The sequence below is a fragment of the Diadema antillarum genome, unplaced genomic scaffold (assembly GCF_040938485.1).
Source record: "Diadema antillarum isolate AM-2024a unplaced genomic scaffold, OU_Dant_1.0 seq00000234_RagTag, whole genome shotgun sequence".
NCBI lineage: Eukaryota > Metazoa > Echinodermata > Echinoidea > Diadematoida > Diadematidae > Diadema > Diadema antillarum.
In genome coordinates, this window is record NW_027271283.1 from 1635308 (window position 1) to 1657592 (window position 22285).

Consider the following 22285-nt stretch of genomic DNA (forward strand, 5'->3'; position numbering starts at 1 on the left):
AGGGAATACTAATAAACCTATCGCTTTGCAGCTTATTTAAATAATTATATATCCTCACTCACTAAATAATGTGCGATGTCGGGGGCAGATGAAATCAGCACCGAGGATGACACCAGACTCAAGCAAACCAATATATAAACAACAGACAGATGATCAGAATATACAAGGGCCCTATGTCAGTATGTGTATATAGAAACGCCAAATGCTTCGCTCTATGAACCCAGATGTATGAAGAAGTGTCGGATGAACACCCTTCAGGAATGAAAAGATATCAAATTCGCTCTTGATGGTATGTACGATATAGGGAAGCCTGTCCACGTGGATATCAATATTGTGTTTTCGTTCCTCCCAGAAAAATGGTAGTTTTACTCTGTTCAATTTACACTAATGGCCCGTCTTAACAAGCCACAAAAATGTGGTAAGATTTGTACCAGGGTAGATTGTGTCTGTTAAGACGCAACACGGTGAGCTTCCTCGTAGCTTCTGAGTAATTCTCACCCTGCGATCAGCCAGGGTATATACGAGGGGAACACCCGGTCAAAGAGATCGTTTATTATTGGTTGAGACCTAACTTAAGGCTTCTTTTTTTTTGGGGGGGGGGGAATAACGATTATTAGAAATCTCTAATGAAATATATGGAGCATTTAATTCTAAAAAGAATACAGAGTTGATTTAAAATGGCTGAGATATCCAAAACTGATCAATCCTATAATAAAAGATGGGACCCACATTTTTATTACAATCTCTTTGTTTTACTTTTTTATGTATCAGTTATTCCCTAATCGATTTTCATAAAAAACAACACTGAATTACTCTTAGAATGGGATGCTTTGAATTTTGATTTTTGACGCACGATTATCTTCCTGTATCGTGTTTTGCGCATTTAGATATCAATATTTATATACTAAACTCTTTTTGGGATTTTTCCTGTAAACAAAAGTATTAGTTTATACTTTGTTAGTCACTGAACGTGCAGAAGAAGTTTTGCCCGTATGTACCGTCAATACCGAAGCTTATGACTTGTTGCATGCATAGTTGAATTGTTGATACAGACCTCCGAACCATTCTGAATTTGGAGGAAAGAATCTGAATTTTGACCAATCACAGCTGTTGTTTCAACAGGAGTTTCCTATTTTTCTCGATAATCTTACTACACACTTATTTGGAAATTACTCTTTCTTTCCTACTGTTTATACAAATAATCCCTATTTTTCAGTCAGAAAGGTTGGGAGGTCTGGTTGATAGGTATGACTTTGATAGTTTGTTTCTTTGAATGCATGTGTGTGTGTGTGTGTCTGTGTGTGTGTCTGTGTGTATGACATGTCTGTGTTGGTAAGATCTCTGTTTTGTATTTTTTTTAATACTTCTAATTCATTTTATGTGTAATGCAGTTTATCAACAACATATTTATGAAATGTCTGTTCTCAGTTCTCAAGAGGGGTGTTAAATCGCTTTCGTCAAACAAAAGCAAAAAGAAAAACATATGGACATTATGGAAAATCAAATCCTGACTCTACGTATGTTGTATCCGTTTTATGTGTCTGCTTTCTATACACCATATTATTATAGTCTACGGTTATTTAGAGCAAAACTCTCTTAAACTCATCGCGCGGTCTTAAAAATTGTTCTCTCTTATTAGATTATGATACTTCTTTAGGGGAGCACGAAATTCTAATGTAACAAAGCATAGAATAAATCTGATGTTCAAAATCACTGCCAGTATAGGCGAAACTATTTTGTAGACGGATCTCATTTCGATGGACGGATCTCATTTCAATGGACTGATCTCGCATCCTCCAAATCCTATAGGCCTACTCGACGTGATTATCTATATAATAAATAGTAACAATAAAGTACGCTCGTATAGGGATAGATTTAGAGTTGTTACTCCTCAGTTGTCAGTTGTCTTAGCAGTAAAAAGTAAGATCATGATTCCAATTCTCTAAATTAAGACAAAATTATTTATTCTATTTATTTTGATCACGATATTAATTTCCTAAACTTTCTGGGCACTTTCTCAAACGGTTAAAATGGTCGAAAATGTCGGTCTTGACTCTGTAAAATGTTCAAAGTTAGTAACACCATGAAATACTTCAGCTTTTGATTGCTCTTCATCTTATACTTACATATCATAATATACTCAGCGCTCATTTTTCCCCTCTCTATCGAGACTGTAGCCATAAATCTTGTCACCGCAGTGACGACAGAGCAAGTGAACGTCAAAATGTCACATATAGCAGACTGAAGAAAAAAATCCTTGTGGTATCAAGATGCCCGCTGAATTTGAATTTTAGTGTGATGGGCGCACTCGAGTCACGAACAGTCACCATATTAATAACCCTATCTCGACTACTACTGTTACTAATATTCTTACCAATAGTAATGACAGGATTCCTTGTTAGGCCTACTTTTAAGAGCGATTCCGGTAAAGGGATATACTGTACCGCATACTGCAACTCTTGTACGATTACGTCAACAGCTAGGTACTTATACGCTTCCCCGTAGTCGATTGCAATACGTAAAGGAACTGATTAGTACATGTCAATAAATTCCTGCTATTTCCTGACCACACACTGTATAAATAGAGGATTGACAAAGGTACAAAGACTCAACTGGATTTTTAACACCATGTACCAATGCCATAATTCACATGTACCCTCTTTCCCACCCCACCCCCCCCCCCCCCGAAAAAAAAAGGGGGGGGGGGAGGTGCGAGGACAACTGCAGTTGAACGAGACAGTCATCTCCAAACTTTGGATGTACAATCATGCAGTGGTGAAAGGTCATTTTTAAGGAGAGTAGAAAAAAATACTTATCTAGAGAACATTCACATTTTTGTCCCTTTTTTTTCATTTTTTAATAATATTCTTTCACAAGACATCTGGGGAATAGTGGATGAATAGTATCTTTAGTTCTTTTCTGCAAACACAGTAAAGACGAAGCGAATTGAAACAATAATGAGACATAAAAATAGGCCTAATCATTCTCGACATGGACGTTGTCATTGATTTCGGCGTGAACGTGAACTTACTTAACTATAATTAACAAGCGTATCAGGGCAATTACCCCCGAGGGCAATAACCCCCCGGCTAAATATCGGTTAGTGAAGGTATAATACTAAATATCATGGTTAGGGTTGGGTTTAGAGTATTGAGTTTGGATTAGGGTTTAGATTAGGATTAGGATTAGGGTTACTCTCTAAAAAAAATCGAGTGAAAATATTCACTCTTAAAAGAGTGAATACAAAAAAGAGTGAATTTCGAGTGAAATTGGAGTGAATTTTGAGTGAAAATGCTCATTTTCACTCATTTCGGAGTGACGTCAGGGATCACTCGAAGATTTTGGAGTGATCCCTGACGTCACTCCAAAATGAGTGAAAATGAACATTTTCACTCAAAATTCACTCCAATTTCACTCGAAATTCACTCTTTTTTGTATTCACTCTTTTAAGAGCGAATATTTTCACTCGATTTTTTTTAGAGAGTAGAGTCAGGGGAAGGGTCCGGGGTAATTGCCCAGGGGGTATTGCCCTAGATCCATAACAAGAGCGACATGGGACATAACAGACTTGCAGAATGGCGGTTGGGACAGAGAATGGAAAGCAGCGATCATTTCAAATCAATTCAAATCAAATTTTATTTCAAATATCACATATTTGTTTTCGATATTATTTCAAGGAAAACAAACGAACAATGTACATGTATTGCAACAATGATAATCCCTACAAACATACATGTATGACACGATTTGTTCAAAATACTTGTATTAGACCTATAAACAATGACAGTGAGAAGAAAATAAAGCAAACTCATTCAGAACGCAACTACACAAGTTGTCATAGAAAAGTACCTTACCATAATAGAACGATCATGAAAAAGGGTGATTAGTGAGCTGCCACTTTGCTTAGATTGCGAGGAGTGAATATGAGATTACGTTGGTGGGCGAGAATGCATGCCCAAAATATGAATTTGTTGCAGAATGCCATTGAAAGCGAATATATCATAATAATTCGATAAAGATAATAACAAAAATTATTTTTAATTATGAAATAATTACCTTTAAAAATTGTTTATTCTAGAATTGGTTAAGAAAATTATGTTCAGTATAGACTTACCATGTTGTAGCTCGCGTTGCATAGACGAAGTTTAAAGCAGTGCTTCAGATTAGCATGATTAATGGATGTTATTAATTCCCCAGATGATACGTTTATACAATCGTGACATTGGTCAAGGGATATAATCTAAAAGCCTATAGGCCTATTGAACTAAATTACGGAACAGCTAAGTACTATCAACCACATGATGCGGCCACAGACAACTTTTTTTTTAATCAGCTACTAGTACGCTTTGATTTGGTTGAACTTCTGGGTATCATCCGTTTTATGTGTTGTCCTGACAGCAGACTAGAGGGCCTATGGCCTACTAGTAAGTGATTGTCCATTGGCCACTCTCCTCGCCCGTTTAGCAAGCACATCGTGCCCGCAGCTGAAAGTATCACGGAAGAAGATAAAGCTCAACAATGCACATCGGATTCCACACACTGTGCCAGTGTGTGATTTGTGCGCACACGCGTTCATGAATGCATGTATACTGCACGGGAATCGAATCACTGTTCTGTGCGAAATACTGCAGTACGACGGCCGTGCATCTGCAGTCTGCCTCGGTGGGGAATCCCCACTTTCTTTCTTTCTTTCTTTTTTCTCTCTCCCTTTCCCCACAAATGGCGTTCAGTAACAAACGCCGTAGCAACATTTATGTATTACATCACAAAGTGTTTTCTTGTAATTTCTATCAGCTAATTCCTCACACAAAAATACACTCATATTCATTGAAGAAAATTCAATTTCTTAGATTTTTGTTCTATTTTAGGACGGTCCCATGCCATGATGATTTCATGCCATGATGATTTTAAATTATTCAGTTAGCAAACTGCTCACCATCAGCCAATGGGAATATAGCAACATTCAAACTCGTTGTTATTGTCAAGGTACCAGTAGAGCCTATGAAAGAGTCAGTTTTCACTCTCAGCACTATATGGTGAGCGGTGTGCGTTGCTCATTGCTAACGGGGTAGCTATTCAAGGACGAAGAGCTTTACGTGATGAGGTAAAGTGGTTTTATCATATTATATTAACTTTCTCAATACCATTCGAAATGACGGGTAAATTTGGATAGGACTAGGCCTACAATGTCAAACGCATTTTGGGAAGCCAGTCTTGAGAGGGTGGAGGGTTTGCATGTATTTATCTGTGAGAGAATATAGGCCTAACGATTAGACCTGATTATGGGGAATGATATGCCAGTGACTGAAAATTGTACGAATGATGTCATGAATATAAGGTGAAGGGAAAGGCGTTTATGAAGGGGGAAAATATACGCATAAATTTATCATTGAACACATGTACAGAAATATGTACACGGTATTTTTATGTAATTTGTATAAATTATTGTCTCCCTTTCTGAATTTGTGCTTCTCTGCTGTCTGCTTGTCGCCAATGAAGATTCCCTTCCTCGAAACTAAGGAATGTTTCATTAAGCCCTGCATCTTACGTACAAATCTAACAAAGACGCCTGGATTGAAGCAATAATCGGCCTTAAAAAAGTTCACCAAGGCCAAACTGCGACGAGCCCGAACGCGAAGCGTTCATGTACACCGGAGTGAGTCCCATAAGGCGGAGATATTTTCTGCCTAAAAACGAGTTCTCAATTCGCCCAAGTTCAGTGTACTAGGATCAACGTTCACTAATCGTCGGAATATCAGAAAGCAACGCTGTGGATAATGTAAGTCCCAGTTTATCCGATAATGTCTCGTTCAAACAATATTCACCACACTCTCACTCGCTGCGTTTTGATCACTAGTACTCAAAATGAGCGTCAGTTTTATGAACTGCTTCTCCCCTATTGCACCCACCTGTACAACGGAGTCCGCAGCGCGTGTATGCCCTACTATGAAGAAGAACAATGATACATGTACTGAGGAGCCAATTGAATAAATGCGCACACAGGGATCTCGCCGATTTCGCAACATACGTTGGGTTTATGTTGGGGAATCCCAATTGTTCACACATCGCATCTGTATACCTCATCTTGTTACCACCTCTTCGTGTCGGGGAAGCCTAAACGCATACCCAAATTTAGGCATTCTCCTTTTCATGTCACACATATGCTATTCTGAGCAATTTATCTCAACTTTAAGGAAAGTCCTTTTGAAAGGCATTATTATTCATCAATAAAAATGTCTCTCGTATAGTTTCATTTACCTATCTTGCACATTGAAGAGGAAAGTGAAACTTGCATGTCGAAACGGCTATAGGTTCAAAACGAATCAAAAGCCATGAACTTGACAGATGAAACGACAATACGATATCGGCTCAGTGGTGTCACAAGCTGTAGAGGACCCATTAACATCATTGAGCGTTGTGATGGCGATCTCTCCAAATGATGTGTCCATATTGATTGGGTCTTATGCTATACTAAAATTGAAAGTTTCCATTCTCCAATTCGGCATCTATTTTTGTGGGACGCCCCCATGCATGCATCTTGTGCCTCGCTGCATGCCATTTCTGTCTCCGCCTGTCACTCCTTTAACGCTTATCTTTGTTTTTCTTTTTATATACGAGAGAGCTACCTCGTCGTTATTTTGTGTGTGTGTGTTTGTGTCTGTGTGTTTTGTCTTTCTTTCTTTCTTTTCCTCTGGCAGACTGCATGATTTTGATGCTAAGCAGTCAGTTATTTTGACGAGGAGACTTCAAACTACAAGTCATATACCTTTTTTTCGCAGTCTCCTCCATTTCTAATAACTTTGATTCTGCATGTTTCATAAAAGTTACAAAATTTATTGTACTTCAGCTCACAATATCTTCCCATTTTTGTACAGATTTTGTGTCATTATGTGCATGTTTCAATATTTAAATGTTTATTGTAATTTATACATCTTTGTTTATAATGAAGTAAACGAAATGAAATGAATATATATTATTTCTATAACGGGAGAGAAATATACCGTGCGCATGCACGATACGCATTTGTTCCCAAAACGAAGGCACAACACACTCTCTCCACCAATGTCTGGGCTTGTACTTAAAGTATAGATCGGTTACTCTGACAAGAGTTAATACAAATCCCAAGCTATAACTTAGGTCTGTATATAGAACTTCCCATGACGCACATAATTATATCCGTATCTCCTAAATGCGCATTTTGTTTGAATGTAATAGACTGTATTTACATGAAACATATGCATTTTCTGTCCCAGTTGGACTTTGACGGGATACATGCCACCATGCGTATAATACCACTTTGTCAACTTGGATATCGGTATGAACTCGTTGACATGTATTCTTCCGTTCTTTTTTAATCCTATAGTTATTGCGTTGAAACGGATTGGAGTTATACGAACTCATCTGTCAGATTAGTAGTTAATAATTATTGCTATCTGCAATCATAACGATGCGAATGTAAATACATTTACTTTTTTTACACCTTATGCAATATAGACCGGCCTCTTTACTACTATTGCTAAATTCTTCTTAAGCGGGCCATTCCCGATTTTGATGCTAACTATATTGGTATTCTAAACGGGTCGGTGCAAGCAAAAGAGGAAGAGAAAAAAAAACATATACTCCCCTGGCACAAGCTGTTCTTTCCGGTTCCTGAATGGTGGGTGTGGGATTTCCCCGAGTCTAAAATACCACAAAACGAGATATTCGAACTTACACGGTAACTATAAAAACTGTGTCACTATGGTCGGAGATCCTTGATTACGGCTTCAGAGGTTGACGTACAGTGATTGTCCATCAGAAAAGATGAACCATGGATAACCCTCTGGAATTGATCATCGTATACGTCAGTTGTCATTCTCATGTGTTTCATAACCCAGGTCAGTTGTTTTTTCTTAATTTCTTCGATAATTCGGCAAGTGATGTTCAACTGGTCCTGTACTTGTGAATTATTAAATCAAACTCAAGAAAAGTGTAAAGTTGCGTCATTGAATTGTCTTTTGAGCTTTGAAAAGTTCACAGGGGATAAATTGTGTTTATGCTCTGAAGAATTTTTTTTCTACACTATCATAGGACATGTTCCCGAAAGGATCAATGCGTAACTTCTCCGAGATCTCCAGGGTCACGGTCCAATATTGCAGAGACGATATTTTACCGCTCATTTTAATCTCGTTGGTGCTCATGATAATATTATGTAGGCGACAAAATACGTAAGGAAATTGAAAACCTGACTGTAGATTGTGGACATATGGCTCATTAAAAAAGAAAAAAAGGTTTTGCATAAACACACGTGTAGTGCGAAGTGTTGCGCAAGATTTGCAATCAGGCTTCTCTCGTGCTGAGCATGTTCATCGTACTTACATAATCAACGGAATCGCGGACAGCGTGGCGTCATTTTAATCATATGATAAAGTGAGAAATATATGCGTGTGTTTGTTTGATTATTGTACAGTAATTAAGGCTTTATGATTTAACGAAATTATATATTCAAATTATCACACTATGTTTTGATTATTTCCTTCACTTTTCAGCAACTTTAGTCTCAAATATCTCAAATTCTATAAGAATGGATATTATTCCGTTTGTGCACATTATGTCCGTATAACAAGACCCTGTATTATTGAGTAAGCAAACTATAATATAACAAAGTATATGACATCACTAATATTTCCCCATACAAGACGAGACAGGGAATGTAAAATACACATATGGATCTAAGCTGTATACACACATGGACTAAAAAAATCGAAGATCTTTCTTTCATCCTATCATTACTGCCGCCAGGGGTTATGTGCATCGAGTACACTAGATTTTGGGGCAATTAATGACGATTGGATAATTGTGCATCGTCACTGAAAAAAAAAAAAACAAACACGTTTCTCTCATTTCGGTCGGTCTTGGCTGAGGTAGGCCTAATACCTTTTCAGACTCGGCAAACCTGAAAACATGACAAACTTTGTGTCACAAAATTGATAATTAATACTGAAGTGGACACTTCTGGACACGAATGTAACGTTACTCAATGTTACTGTCTATAACTGTTTACTCTGAAACAATGTAATCACCCAGACAAAATATTTATATTTTCTTGTAAAGTATACGTGTATTTCGCAAACATAATTGATTGAGTATAAATGATTTTCCACCATACGCTACAACTGCGCATGCACTATCTTCTGCGAATGTACATATACTCTCTTAATTTCTAGGATTTATTTTTAAGTCCTAAGGATTTATTTCTTTAAGTCCTAGCGGACTGTAAATACAGACAAAACCTTAGGACTTAAAAGTAAGTCTTAGCTAGGATTTAAAAATTTAAGTCTATGTTCGACTTAAATTTCAAGTCTATAGGATTTATTTTTTAAGTCTTATTAGATTACATTCAAATCTTTCTTAGACTTGTTTTTAGAATAAATCCAGCTTGGATTTAAACGACGAAAGACTTATTTTAAGCCTTCCTTGGATTTATTTCAAATAAATCCATCATGGATTTAAACTCAGACTACTGAAAATGACAGCCAATTGATGCACTTTCTTCACATGTAAAGGTCTATTTATTTTAACAAAATCAAACTGATGCATTTTTCACAAACATCGATAAGTTACAAAATATACAGATGATTGTCATACACATGTAGGCTCCAGAAAAAATGAAATACGACATGATGAAAACAGAGCATATTTTGCAATAGTCTCAGATGGTCACATCTTCACATTCATGTTACTGATGCTTCTTTCACTGTGTACTGTAAACAAGTTACTAGACGACTGGAACCTTCATTGCCAAATAGATTACTTTTTTTCACTTTTTTTTTTTAATCTTGCAAGATGACTCCATACGACTCGATTCACTTTCATTTTATGTATTTCTTTCCCTGGTGAGCATCGTTAAGTCGTAAGATGGAAACTATGAACAAATATAAGATTATATATGAATTCTAATAACTTAAATCTTAGAAATGATGCTGTGTAATAAACAATACAGCCTCCATTAAGTTGACGTTTAGATTTAGACGCTTTGTACGTCCCATGCATGCAATTTAAAGAATTATTTGATTTTTTGGAATGATGCATAGTATAAATTTAATCAAGAGGGAAGTAAAGGCCAAAATTAGTGTAATCAAATTAGAAAAGAGAAGAAATTTCCCTACACAGAATGGTGTAAAGACTTTGAAAATCAGCTACGAAATAAGGAAGATATGCCTCTTTTCAATTTCACACATTTCCAGAAAACAGATCTTGTCCAGTCTTTATGAACGTCCAAATGAGGGAATTGATGATGTCATTCCTTCAAAATATTTTTACACTTTTCACCTGCATGTATTTGCATATTCATACGGACTAGTCAAGAAATGTTTTCTGAAAACGTGTTACATTTCCTTATTTCTTTCCAGACTTCCCTAATTTTTCCACTATTCCGTGGGGAAAATTTACAATTGAATCAATTTACAATTGAATCCAAACTGTATTACATACAACAGTAGGGAGCAAGATCTATGTAAACTCTGAAGTAAATTCACCTTAAGACATTAAGAAGCTCAAATAACAATTAACATTCTAAACTTACTTCTAAAATTCCTTGAATATCGATTGTCTGAAATGGATTTACATAAGTACATTTCCATACTGCATTTTGGTAGACAAAATGTTTGACAAAAGAATATACAAATTCCTGCTTAATCTATTGATATTTAAGAATCCATCTCAACTGATGACAGGGAACCATCTCAAGAGACTGTTCAAGTGAGATGGACCACTAGTTTCTTAATTAATAATAATTTGATGTCAAATCTCGTAACAAAGCACTATGTTGAAGTGATGCAATCTGAATTTTTAACTAGAATTATCACTCATTGTGATTAATATACCCCCACCCACAATTGAGGGAATTAGCTCAACCAGGACTATTTTTTCTCACTTTTTAATAAAGAAAAAAATTACCATGGCAATGCACTGTTCCACCTCTCAAATCAAGTGCTCAAAAACTGAGTGAGCAAGATAAATAAACTGACGATTTCTATGGTTTTTACTAAAAATTGTGTAACCATGGCAACACAATGTTGGACATTAAGAAAAAAATGAAGTTTGCACAACTATAGGCCCTATATCATAGCCGTCATATGTGCCAAATTTCAAGCTAAATGCTAAAAGGGTGAGGGGTTTAGTTGAATTCACATTAGTGTATCATTTTCATGCAAAACATACTGTTACCATGGCAACACATTTTCCACACTGACAAAAGATTTTTTGCACATCTAGGTAATGTAGAGGTAACATGTGCCTAATTTGAAGCCAAAATGCTCTAAACAGAGACAGGAGAATCGAAATGTTTGTATGATTTTCATTGAAAATGCACCGTTACCATGGCAACACATTGTTTAACAATGATGAAATATGAAGTTTGCATATTTCTGAACTACAATGGTTGCATGTGCCAAATTTCAAGCCAAATGCTCAAAGACTGAGGGAGTTACCTGAATCCAAAATATTTTTGTATGATTTTCATTCAAACTATGTTGTTACCATGGCAACACAATGATCAACAATGACGAAAGGTTAAGTTTGCACATGTACGTACCATAGTGGTCAGGTGTGCCAAATTTCAAGCTAAATGCTCAAAGACTGAGGTTGTTACATGAATCCACAATATCTTTGTATGCATTTTAGTGAAAAGATGCTGTTACCATGGCAACGCATTGTTCACCATTGATGAAAGATTAAGTTTGCACATCTATATGCTAAAGTTGTTGCATGTGCCAAATGTCAAGCCAATTACTCAGAGTGAGGGAGTTAACTGAATCCACAATATTTTTGTATGATTTTCATTCAAAATATGCCGTTACCATGGCAACACATTGATCGACACTTACGAAAGAATACGTTTACACATCGTACATACCACAGTGGTCTTTTGTGCCAAATTTCTAGCTAAATGCTCGAAGACTAAAGGAAGTTAGCTGAATCCACAATATTTTTGTATGTTTTTTGGTTTAAAAAAAGCTGTTACCATGGCAACGCATTGCTCACCACATTGTTTCCATATCTATATACCATAGTGGTCATGTGTGCCAAATTTCAAGTCAAATACTCTAAATTTGTTTAAGGTGCCCATCTGCGCTGAATCTATCCTTCCTCGTGGGTTCAAGCACATACTTTGGCTGGAAAACCAAAGTCTATTTCTTTATAAATAGAGAGTTTCATATTAAAGTGTTTTGCCACAACGTCATAATGAAAATAGCAACAAATCAGCGCTCAATAAATGTGATGGACAATGGCTCAACAACACTGTGGGAGTGATGAAAATTAGGTAATCGTTGAATAATTACAAAAGTGTTCAGGGGAACTTAAACTTTCTTCTTTCAATTTAAATCAATGCGGATCTGGCATTACTTTTTTTTTCATCATCAACCAGACATAATATACAGAAAACAAGCCAAAGATGAACAATAAATAAATTGAAACTGGACATGTATAAAAACTTGAAATATTGTTTAAATGTTCACGTAGCAATGCAAATGCAAAAGTGAGGCACACACATACATGATAGCACCTCTAAAGGAAACATTGCGGCATTAACTTTCCCTATTGTGTTATTTTCATTTAAAAATGCACACACAAAAAAAAAAATTACAAGGAAACTTTACTACAACCAGGGCATGTTAGACATGCTTCTTGTGTGCATGGATTTGTAGCTCAATATAAATGGAAAAGTGAGGCACACATAACATAACTTAATATCCATGAGTCAAACATTATGCATGATAGTATCTTCAAAGGAAACATTGCAGCATTTTACCTGTGTTACTTTGATTTAAGAATTCACCGAAAATTAAGAAAACTTTGCTGCACATCAGGGCAAGTCAGATATGCTTCTTGTGTGCATGGGTTTGTGGCACAATGTCGGAAAATCTTACTAGCATCATACACTGACGTGTTCTTGAAGTTCGTGGCTAATGCCCAGAACGAAGCCCTCACTTGGGATTGTAGCAGTACATGAATATGCCACCACAAAATCAAAGAATGCTTCAAGCACCCAAGCATATTTGACGATGAAGACACAGTGGGCTTTTAAGAGTCTGTCAAATTCTTGCTTCCGGTCATCTCCAGCCTGGACTTAGTATGGTCTTGTCCAGGATGAGAAAATACTGGATGTACGTCTAGTCACTCCCTTATCTGACTAAGCAGGGCTGGCTGAAGGTGGCATCTTTAGCATCACTGAACTTCGCGCTTCTCGCTCGTGATGTATACGTTTCGCGCGGATCAACTTGGCGTTTCCCGTTTGCTAGGGCTTTCAGGTGGGAGAATCTCCAGATCAGAAGATGCTTGGGGCTGGGGTTGGAGTCTCTGCATCAGCAATGCCATGAACATTGGTTCCTACCTGAAAAGAGATTAAACATGTATAGCACTACTGATATTTCGAACTAAATTTCACTTGAATCGTTTGAGCAAATGACAAAGGCTACAATTATTATCAAATAAACTTTGCATCACATAGAGGGAAGTTAAGTTCTCAGTGAGAGGGCACTCTGGAGGGAAAAAATATGAAGATATAATTTTACATATTGATCTTAAATACAATGTACTAATAACATATTCATCACATAACTTTTAGTTTGTGATGTACAAGTAAATATTTCTGATATATTTCGGAACATATTATTTTAAAACATTTTGTCTCATCTGGTAAACCTCAAAGCCTTGAAAAAAATTCCCAGAAATCAGATTACTTTTTGCCATCATCGGGGTGGGGCCTACTTGATATTTACATGTTCCAGACTCATAAGATATTTGATGTACATATTATTACAAATCAATAGAAGTCAGCATGCATTTTTAATCCGTAATTTAATGAATTTAAAAGAAAACTGTCAAAACACGGTAGATGCCCCTACACAATACTCATTGCTGAATGTTCTAAAGTTTGTTTGAGAAGAATCGCTTCAAAAACACTGATATATCAGAGAAGAAAACTTTGCATTTCTCACGACAGCATGAGAAATTCAGATTTTTAAATTCCACCTGTTACTGAGTACATGCAGATTCTACACGAGTCTTGCTTTGTAAGATACGAAGCTCAAATATTCTTCTCTAAACATGAGCTGGTAATTAAAAGCCCAATGAAACATGCATATTGATAATTCTCAAAATTGGAAGCTCAATGATTTGATCATAAACTGATTTCAAGTCTATAAACATTAAGCATATACTGTACTTACAGGCACATAGTCATTCTGCACCAGGTACTGCTGGGCATCCCTCGGGAGCATGAGAGGTCCTCTCCCTTTCTTCTACATGGGGATGTTGGGTCTGTGAAGCATCGCTGCAAGTAGTGACATTCCACAAAATTCCTATAGAATGGAACACAATACAATTTTTTTTTCAACTTTAAGTATTTCACCCATTCTCTTTAACATATTAGATATGACGTATTGTATCAGCTCTGACAATCCCTAACATTCAGTTTTCGACTTATTATCAATATCAGTCTATGAAGAGCAAACTCGTACACATTCACTTTCCTGAAAGGTGTAATAGCAATGAAGCATAAACAAATGAGTAAGTTTTACTCTTACACTTTGGACAGAAATTGTTCCAGTAATTATAATCAATGCCACAAGATCTATGAGGATTGGCGGAAGGACTTACTGTCTCCATCCATGTCTTCACATCTTCTTACGATGTCTTGCAACTAAGGGTGGTTTTCGCTTGGCAAGTGCAAGATTCTATTGACGTAAAATGGCCCCCATCTGTTCACCATCTCCTGCACTTTTCTCGGTACAACTGGGCAAAGTCCGCATTGATCTGAAAATAAACACAAGTGGAAAATGAAAAACAGAAACGCTTGACAAAAAAAAAAGGAAGAAAACAAATATGCTTCGGGGGTATAAACGGTCGCCATAGCCACATTTCTAGATTTTTATGTAATTAATTATTTCTTATTGGTCTCGAGGGTTGTATTTCATGCTGGAGGAAAAAATGAGACCGATATCTCTGATTTTTGTTTCAGATGTTATCGTTAAAATCAATTTTTAGAAATACCAGGGATGTCTTGCATATCTAAACACCAAGAAGGGATAGTCCTGACAGAGTACTCCTTGGAGTACAAATTATACAAATAACAGGTAATTTGCATTCCCTTTATCTTAAAAAATATTAAAAGTAAAAAATAAAAAAAGGCCTCATATATTGTAAAACTGCACTACATTCTCTCACTGGTGTATGTGATGCTTAATGCATACATCTCAGCCAGAAGTGTAGATCTGTAGAATTTTTAAGTCTAGATCCTTCTACTCAAACACAGATCACCACATTGATTATGCTACAAAGAGAAAGACTGGAGTAGAATACCTTTATCCAGGTGCGAAATCTTGTTCCATTGCATGAGTTAATCCCATACATTATTTGTTTCATACAACGTATTCAACAATAACACTAACAGACTTATTAGTTCAAGAAAGAGTCTTGAATTCAGTGCAGAAATGGCAACCATAAGGCCTAGGTGTCCAGGCATACTACTGAGTGGTAGTAATAATAGTAGAAGTATTTTCATGGAATGGAAATCAGTAGCACATTCACATTACATACACATGTACGCAGCCGAGTGCAAGTACGAAGTAGCATTGAAGTTGATTATTCCAGTAAAATGAGTGACATGATGCACGCTTGATAGTAAGAGTGTTGAGTGCACACGCCAAAGGTAATTGTTTATTGTGACATCAGACTCAGTAGACCTAGTCATGCAATGGAACAGAAACTGTTTTTTAATTGTAGACCCCCTATTTTAATATGGGAGTCAATGGAAATTGGTGATGTCAGCCAATATGGCCCATGCGATAGAAGTTTTTACAGTTCAGAGCTTGACGCCACTGCACTGGCATTGCAACATTGGCGCCCTAAACCCTGGGGCGCTCATCAGTGCCGAGTGCAAGTACGAAGTAGCATTGAAGTTGATTATTCCAGTAAAATGAGTGACATGATGCACGCTTGATAGTAAGAGTGTTGAGTGCACACGCCAAAGGTAATTGTTTATTGTGACATCAGACTCAGTAGACCTAGTCATGCAATGGAACAGAAACTGTTTATTAATTGTAGACCCCCTATTTTAATATGCGAGTCAATGGAGATTGGTGATGTCAGCCAATATGGCCCATGCGATAGAAGTTTTTACAGTTCAGAGCTTGACGCCACTGCACTGGCATTGCAACATTGGCGCCCTAAACCCTGGGGCGCTCATCACACAGGGGGCTTCGTGTTTGGGCTGGTCGCAGTTCTATTGTAGCGCCCATAGGGTCTACGTACTATTGGTGGCCTAAACACAACGTTAAAAATAAAACCCATCTAACAGCATATGCCCTACATTTTATCACAGCATAGTGGGGCATGATAAGGCCTAGAACTGTGCCTTTCTACGTAGAAATTGATAAATTAAACCTTACAAGAGTGTAGGAAGGGGTGAACTGACACTAACTTGTTACTGTTACTCAGTGTTTACATAGACGACAGTTAGGCCTACGCTACAGTAGCCTGTTTAATGCCCATAGCTTTACCTTTCAGTCAAGACACCAACATCATAAATCATCAGGTAGATAATGGGCGCTTTATAAGAGTCCCTGTATTATTACACTTGTACTTGCAGTTTCACCGAAATAGAGCCCCCACAATACTAGTATAACGTTAGCCTACATGTAACTTGTTACAATGTTTGGATAGACAAATAGCCATGAACAGCTAACGTTAGCACTGGCGCTTCAGGGATGGACAGCGCTGTATACAGCGGCAAGGCTCAAACTCGCCAAAAATGTAGGGCGGTTAGTGCACATCTACGATCTTAACATCTTTTATCTTTGGTTACTGAGTCCCAGAGTTATCAAACACATTCTTAAGCATTCATACAGTAATATGCTCACCTTTAAGCAACTTGGTCAAGCTTCCGTCAGATCATGCCCTCAAAAAACTCTGGCCTGCATGACTTCAGCCTTCAAGACCAACTCAACTGTTCGAGTCAATAGCGTTTGTTTGCAAATGGTCGATGGTAGGTACAAGTACTATAGTACATGTACAATGTACATATTGTGCACTGAATGTGTGTGTATGACTACGCTATCTAGCATCGCATGAAGCAAAGTGACGGCCAGCGCCAATTCCGGTTTTAGGCGGTTCAAGATAGCGTCATCTGATTGGCTGAAAGTTTAAGTCCTTGTTAGATTTAGATTGCGAACAGCTTCGACACTCAACTTTTAATCGAAGCCACCTAAAATAAGTCTTAAAGACTTAAAATATTTTAAGTCGTAAGAAAGATTTAAAATTTAAGTCCTAGAAATTAAGAGAGTAGTTTTTGGATTTCTCGATGCACCGTCTTCCTTTTCTCCAGGCTGTACACTGGCTGACAGCAGTGATGATGACATCAAAGCAGGAAAGCATGAACGTTTATGTGACACTGTTGACGAAAACAGGTGCATAATTGATAAACGAGCGATATACGCCTATAATAATTATGTAGTATATAGGTCCATTGTTGGGTATGTCTCAGAAACACACAATAAGATACCAAGTCGAACGCCCCATTAAATGGCATCAGTAGGCCTACTGTCGCCGCCAACGCAGTCAGATTCTCCTAATGTCCTCAGAGCTTACCATCATACAGTGTCCCGTCATGCTTATCATTCTTATTGATCTGTAGCATGATAAAAAAAAAGAAATATGTTACTTAGTATATACTCGTGGTATTTATAAGTAGTGCACACACAGACATCCACCAAAAGGATTTACTTTTTTTTAAGTATTATAGCCACCAATTTGGAGCAATTCAAAATACAATGTAATCACACAAGGACAAAATCACGATCAGTGCGCAGGCGCGGGTGCAGGCGCGGAGCCACGTTTTTTGTTTTTGTTTTTTTTTTCAAAGTGATGCGTTAAGGTGGTCAAGAAATCGGACCTTTGATCAGTGCAGCCTAATTTGGGGGGGGGGGGTCAATGGTCAATGGGTATTCCCTGTTTTTATGGAATGTCTACACAATTCTTAAAGCTAAACAAATACGAAAAATGAATATTCAGGGGTGTAATGTGAATGGCTAAATCGAGTTATCTGCCACCCCTTGATCAACGTGTACGTCTTCACCATATCAAATTAGGTGGGTGGGGGGGGGGGTGGGGTGTCCCACTCCCATACAAGGGGGTCTTTATTTTGTCTTGTTTGTTTTTTGCTTCTTCTTCTTCTTTTTTTCTTTTTTTAAAAGAAATTTAATGATTTGGTGCCCACTTTTGCAGAATATTTGTAAACTTTCCATTCAAATATAATTATAAAAAATATTCAGACACCATGTGAATTGCTAAACCATCGTATTTGTCACCACCTTATTGATCCGTGTATCAGTCATCCATTCTTATCATAGAGGTGGAACAAAGCGGGGTGGGGGAGGGGAGGAGTGTCCCCCTCCCACACAAGGGAGTTTTTGCTCTCTTTCTTTGTTAGATTTAAGTTGAACGATCTGGTGCACACTCTGGGAAAATACTTGCAATTTTTCAATCAAAAAGTATAATACGGAAAATGAATGTTAAGAGACAAAGTGAATGGTCAAATCACGGTATATTCGTCACCTCTTGATCCTCGTATGCATCTCAAAACAATGGAGGTGAACCGGGGGAGTGGGGGAGGAGGATGTGAGAGAGAGGAAGTCCCCGTCCCACACAAAGGAACTTTTGGTATAGAATTAGAATTGAGCAATCTGGTGCGCGCAGTTTGCGATGGAATATAATTATGTATCATGCCGTCAATCCCTCGTTTGAGGCGAGTCCCCAACTGGGGAATACCCAAAGTGGGGTGCGTATATTTGTCGTTTGGGAGTTGGGAGTCGAAGTACTTGTCCATTGCAAATAAGCTTTCTGCTCAGGCGTGACAAACCTGGAGGCCAAGCCAGGGTTTGATGACTCCAGCAGCTGTCGTATTACGTAAGAGCATGATAAGGATATCTGCCTGTGGCAGACCATTCAAAGTGAACTCAATTTTCTCTATCCTTTTTAAAGTTTTCAATTTTATATTCTATTGAGAAATTCTATGGTCATCCATTTTACATTTCGAACGAAAAAAATTGACCCGTAAATAACGAAAATACAGGAATAAGAAGGAGAGCATTGCCAGTTTGCCGGTGCTATTTGGCAGTGAGTTACAACGGGGAGGTGAGACTACTCCCTGGTTACAATCAGCCTGCTGACTGGATCATTGAGAAAGCAGCTGTCGTATTACGTAAGAGCATGATAAGGATATCTGCCTGTGGCAGACCATTCAAAGTGAACTCAATTTTCTCTATCCTTTCTAAAGTTTTCAATTTTATATTCTATTGAGAAATTCTATGGTCATCCATTTTACATTTCGAACGAAAAAAATTGACCCGTAAATAACGAAAATACAGGAATAAGAAGGAGAGCATTGCCAGTTTGCCGGTGCTGACAATGTGCTATTTGGCAGTGAGTTACAACGGGGAGGTGAGACTACCTCCCTGGTTACAATCAGCCTGCTGACTGGATCATTGAGAAAGCAGCTGTCGTATTACGTAAGAGCATGATAAGGATATCTGCCTGTGGCAGACCATTCAAAGTGAACTCAATTTTCTCTATCCTTTCTAAAGTTTTCAATTTTATATTCTATTGAGAAATTCTATGGTCATCCATTTTACATTTCGAACGAAAAAAATTGACCCGTAAATAACGAAAATACAGGAATAAGAAGGAGAGCATTGCCAGTTTGCCGGTGCTGACAATGTGCTATTTGGCAGTGAGTTACAACGGGGAGGTGAGACTACCTCCCTGGTTACAATCAGCCTGCTGACTGGATCATTGAGAAAGAGAGAGAGGGGGAGAGAGAGAGAGAGAGAGAGGGAGAGCGAGGGGGAGAGAGGGAGGGAGAGGGGGGAGAGATGGGGGAGGGAGAAGGGGAGAGCAAAATGGAATGACAATAGTTCCGGTCACTACAGTACAGGCATGCTCTGTCTGCATACGCTGAATGTCTACACTCACACACACACACGTACACACACACACGCACCATGGAGCTACATGGCCCATGCCAAAACCAAAACAATCTCCTCCTCTCGCGGTGCCCCCCCCCCCCCCCCCCCTCCTGTGGCGCTGTGGCGATGACTGATGCTTAGATTAGGCCAGGGTCAAGAAACAGGTGTTTTATATCTTTGACTTTAAGTCATTGATTGCCAAGATATGCACTGGCATTATTTACTGGGGTGTAGCCTCTTCAAACGAGAGATTTGCGTCATGTAACATTGGCAAAATTTTCAACCCAGAAGTGTAATACCAGAAAAAAGTAACATTCAGGGAACTGAATGGCTAAATCTTGTTTAGCGTCTGTCAACTCTTGATTTTCTATGTTATGCATCTTTACACTATGTAGGACTATACTATGAGTTAAATCATGGAGGTTTAGACAAATGTTATGGGGAGGGGACACCCCTCCCACTCGACGCAGGAGCTTTTGCACTATCTTTAGAATTGAAATTTAGCGATCTGGTACACATTTTTCATTTGCGGAATGTTTGTCATTTTTAAAGAAAAAGTGTAAAAAAATTAGATGTTGGGATGCAACGGGTAGATAATGAAATCATAATGTGTCTCCTCTTGATCCGCATGAGCGTCGTCAACGGGAGACTCCAAGTTGATGTGTGCGAAGCGCGAAGTTCCTTGCGCTCTAGATGTTCTCTGGTGCTATCTAAGGCTTATTTTTTCAACATACGATAGCAATAAGTAAGAAATCCTTTCCACCGGGAGACACAGAGCCAGGGCGGGAGAAATCAAATCTCAAACGGGAGAACGGGAGATTTTGCAAAAATGGGCTTTCGGCGGGAGATCTCCCGTCGAAAACGGGAGAGTTGGATTCTCTGACATGTACTTGAGTACAAAATACTACAGTAGTATTCAGGGAGGTGACTCACCTCCCGGATCACACCGCATGTGTAGGTACAAGTAGGCGCAGGCTATGCTAGGCCGGTTGCAAGCAGCAGCTAGAGCTAGCTAGCTAGACATGTACAATAGTCAGCTTGCGCAAGGGACAGCTTGCGCAGGAGTTGTGATCAGTTGGTTTTAAGAACAAAATGTCTTTTAAAATCATTGTGAAAAGTTCAAAATCGTTTATATCAGACAGTAAAGTCTTCGCGTGGAGTTGTAGCGTCCTAAACACTCAGCATTGACTACAGCATACGATATTAGAATCATAAACTAAGGCAGAATTAAGGTGAGCTGAACATGTTCAACGTTAAAATATTTACAATCATGTAAATTTACTGTATGCTGTGTATGTACGGACGGACGCCGTGCACTACGTTTTATACCGCTCTGCACGGCGTCTGGTCGGGCAAGTACAGTACATGCATGTAGTAACATTTAGTAGTAACAAAGTTAGATCTGACGTTATTTCTTTTACTTTACACAAGTGTCGCTACAGATTTCGAACGTACGGCGTGTGGGGATGTTTCACAAAGAATTTAAGTCTAACTTAAAATTTAAGATTGGCTGAAAACTTAGGGGGTATGCTATGCTATATGTATCTTGGTCAAATCGTAATATCGGTCCCCTCTCGTTACGCGTGTGCGTCTCCACTATGTGCAAAGTCTATGGAGGTTGACGATACCCGGCTATGACGAAATGAATGGTTGTGAATGGAGTGGGAACCTATTTCGCGAATGCCTGTGTCTTCAATGTTGCTCAACTTTCTAACGAAAATGAAGATTTCGGAGACTTTTTCATGTAGCCATTGATAATACAAGATAAGATAAATATCAAAAAATATGTAAATATCGATGATACAATTTATTTGAAGTGGATGGTGATTACTAATAATCACCATCCACTTCAAATTATCACTGATTAGGCTATTAAATAGATTGAGCAGGGAAACACGAAACAAAAAAAGGTCGTATTACAAGAGCCAGTAAACTAGTAAAAGTGAGCCTTGGGTTGAAGAAGACTGAGAAACATGGATCTAGAGCCCTAGGATTCAAGTAGAACATTCAATTTCAATGTACAATGTAAACTACAATATGTACCATGGGCTAATTTGTATATTTGTGTGTCTGTGAATCACTATGTTAACATTACAAATTGGAAAATTATTATTGACTGGAAAATCGATCATTTTTCCTCGTATCGGTATGGATTGGACTTTTTCATTTTTTATTTTTAAGCAAATTCAGGGTTAAGTTTTACTTTAAGAGAATATTTAGTGATTTTTTTGGCAAATCAAGATAGTGATTTGGCCAAAATAGAAAATACCTTGTCATGT

The 22285-nt window shown here is 37.9% G+C and overlaps 1 protein-coding gene across 1 annotated transcript in view; it reads left to right on the forward strand.

The window, feature by feature from the left end:
* Window positions 1-22285, forward strand: part of LOC139729341 (inhibitor of nuclear factor kappa-B kinase subunit epsilon-like) — a 64661-nt gene that overhangs the window by 33158 nt on the left and 9218 nt on the right. The gene's annotated exons all lie outside the window — the stretch shown is intronic.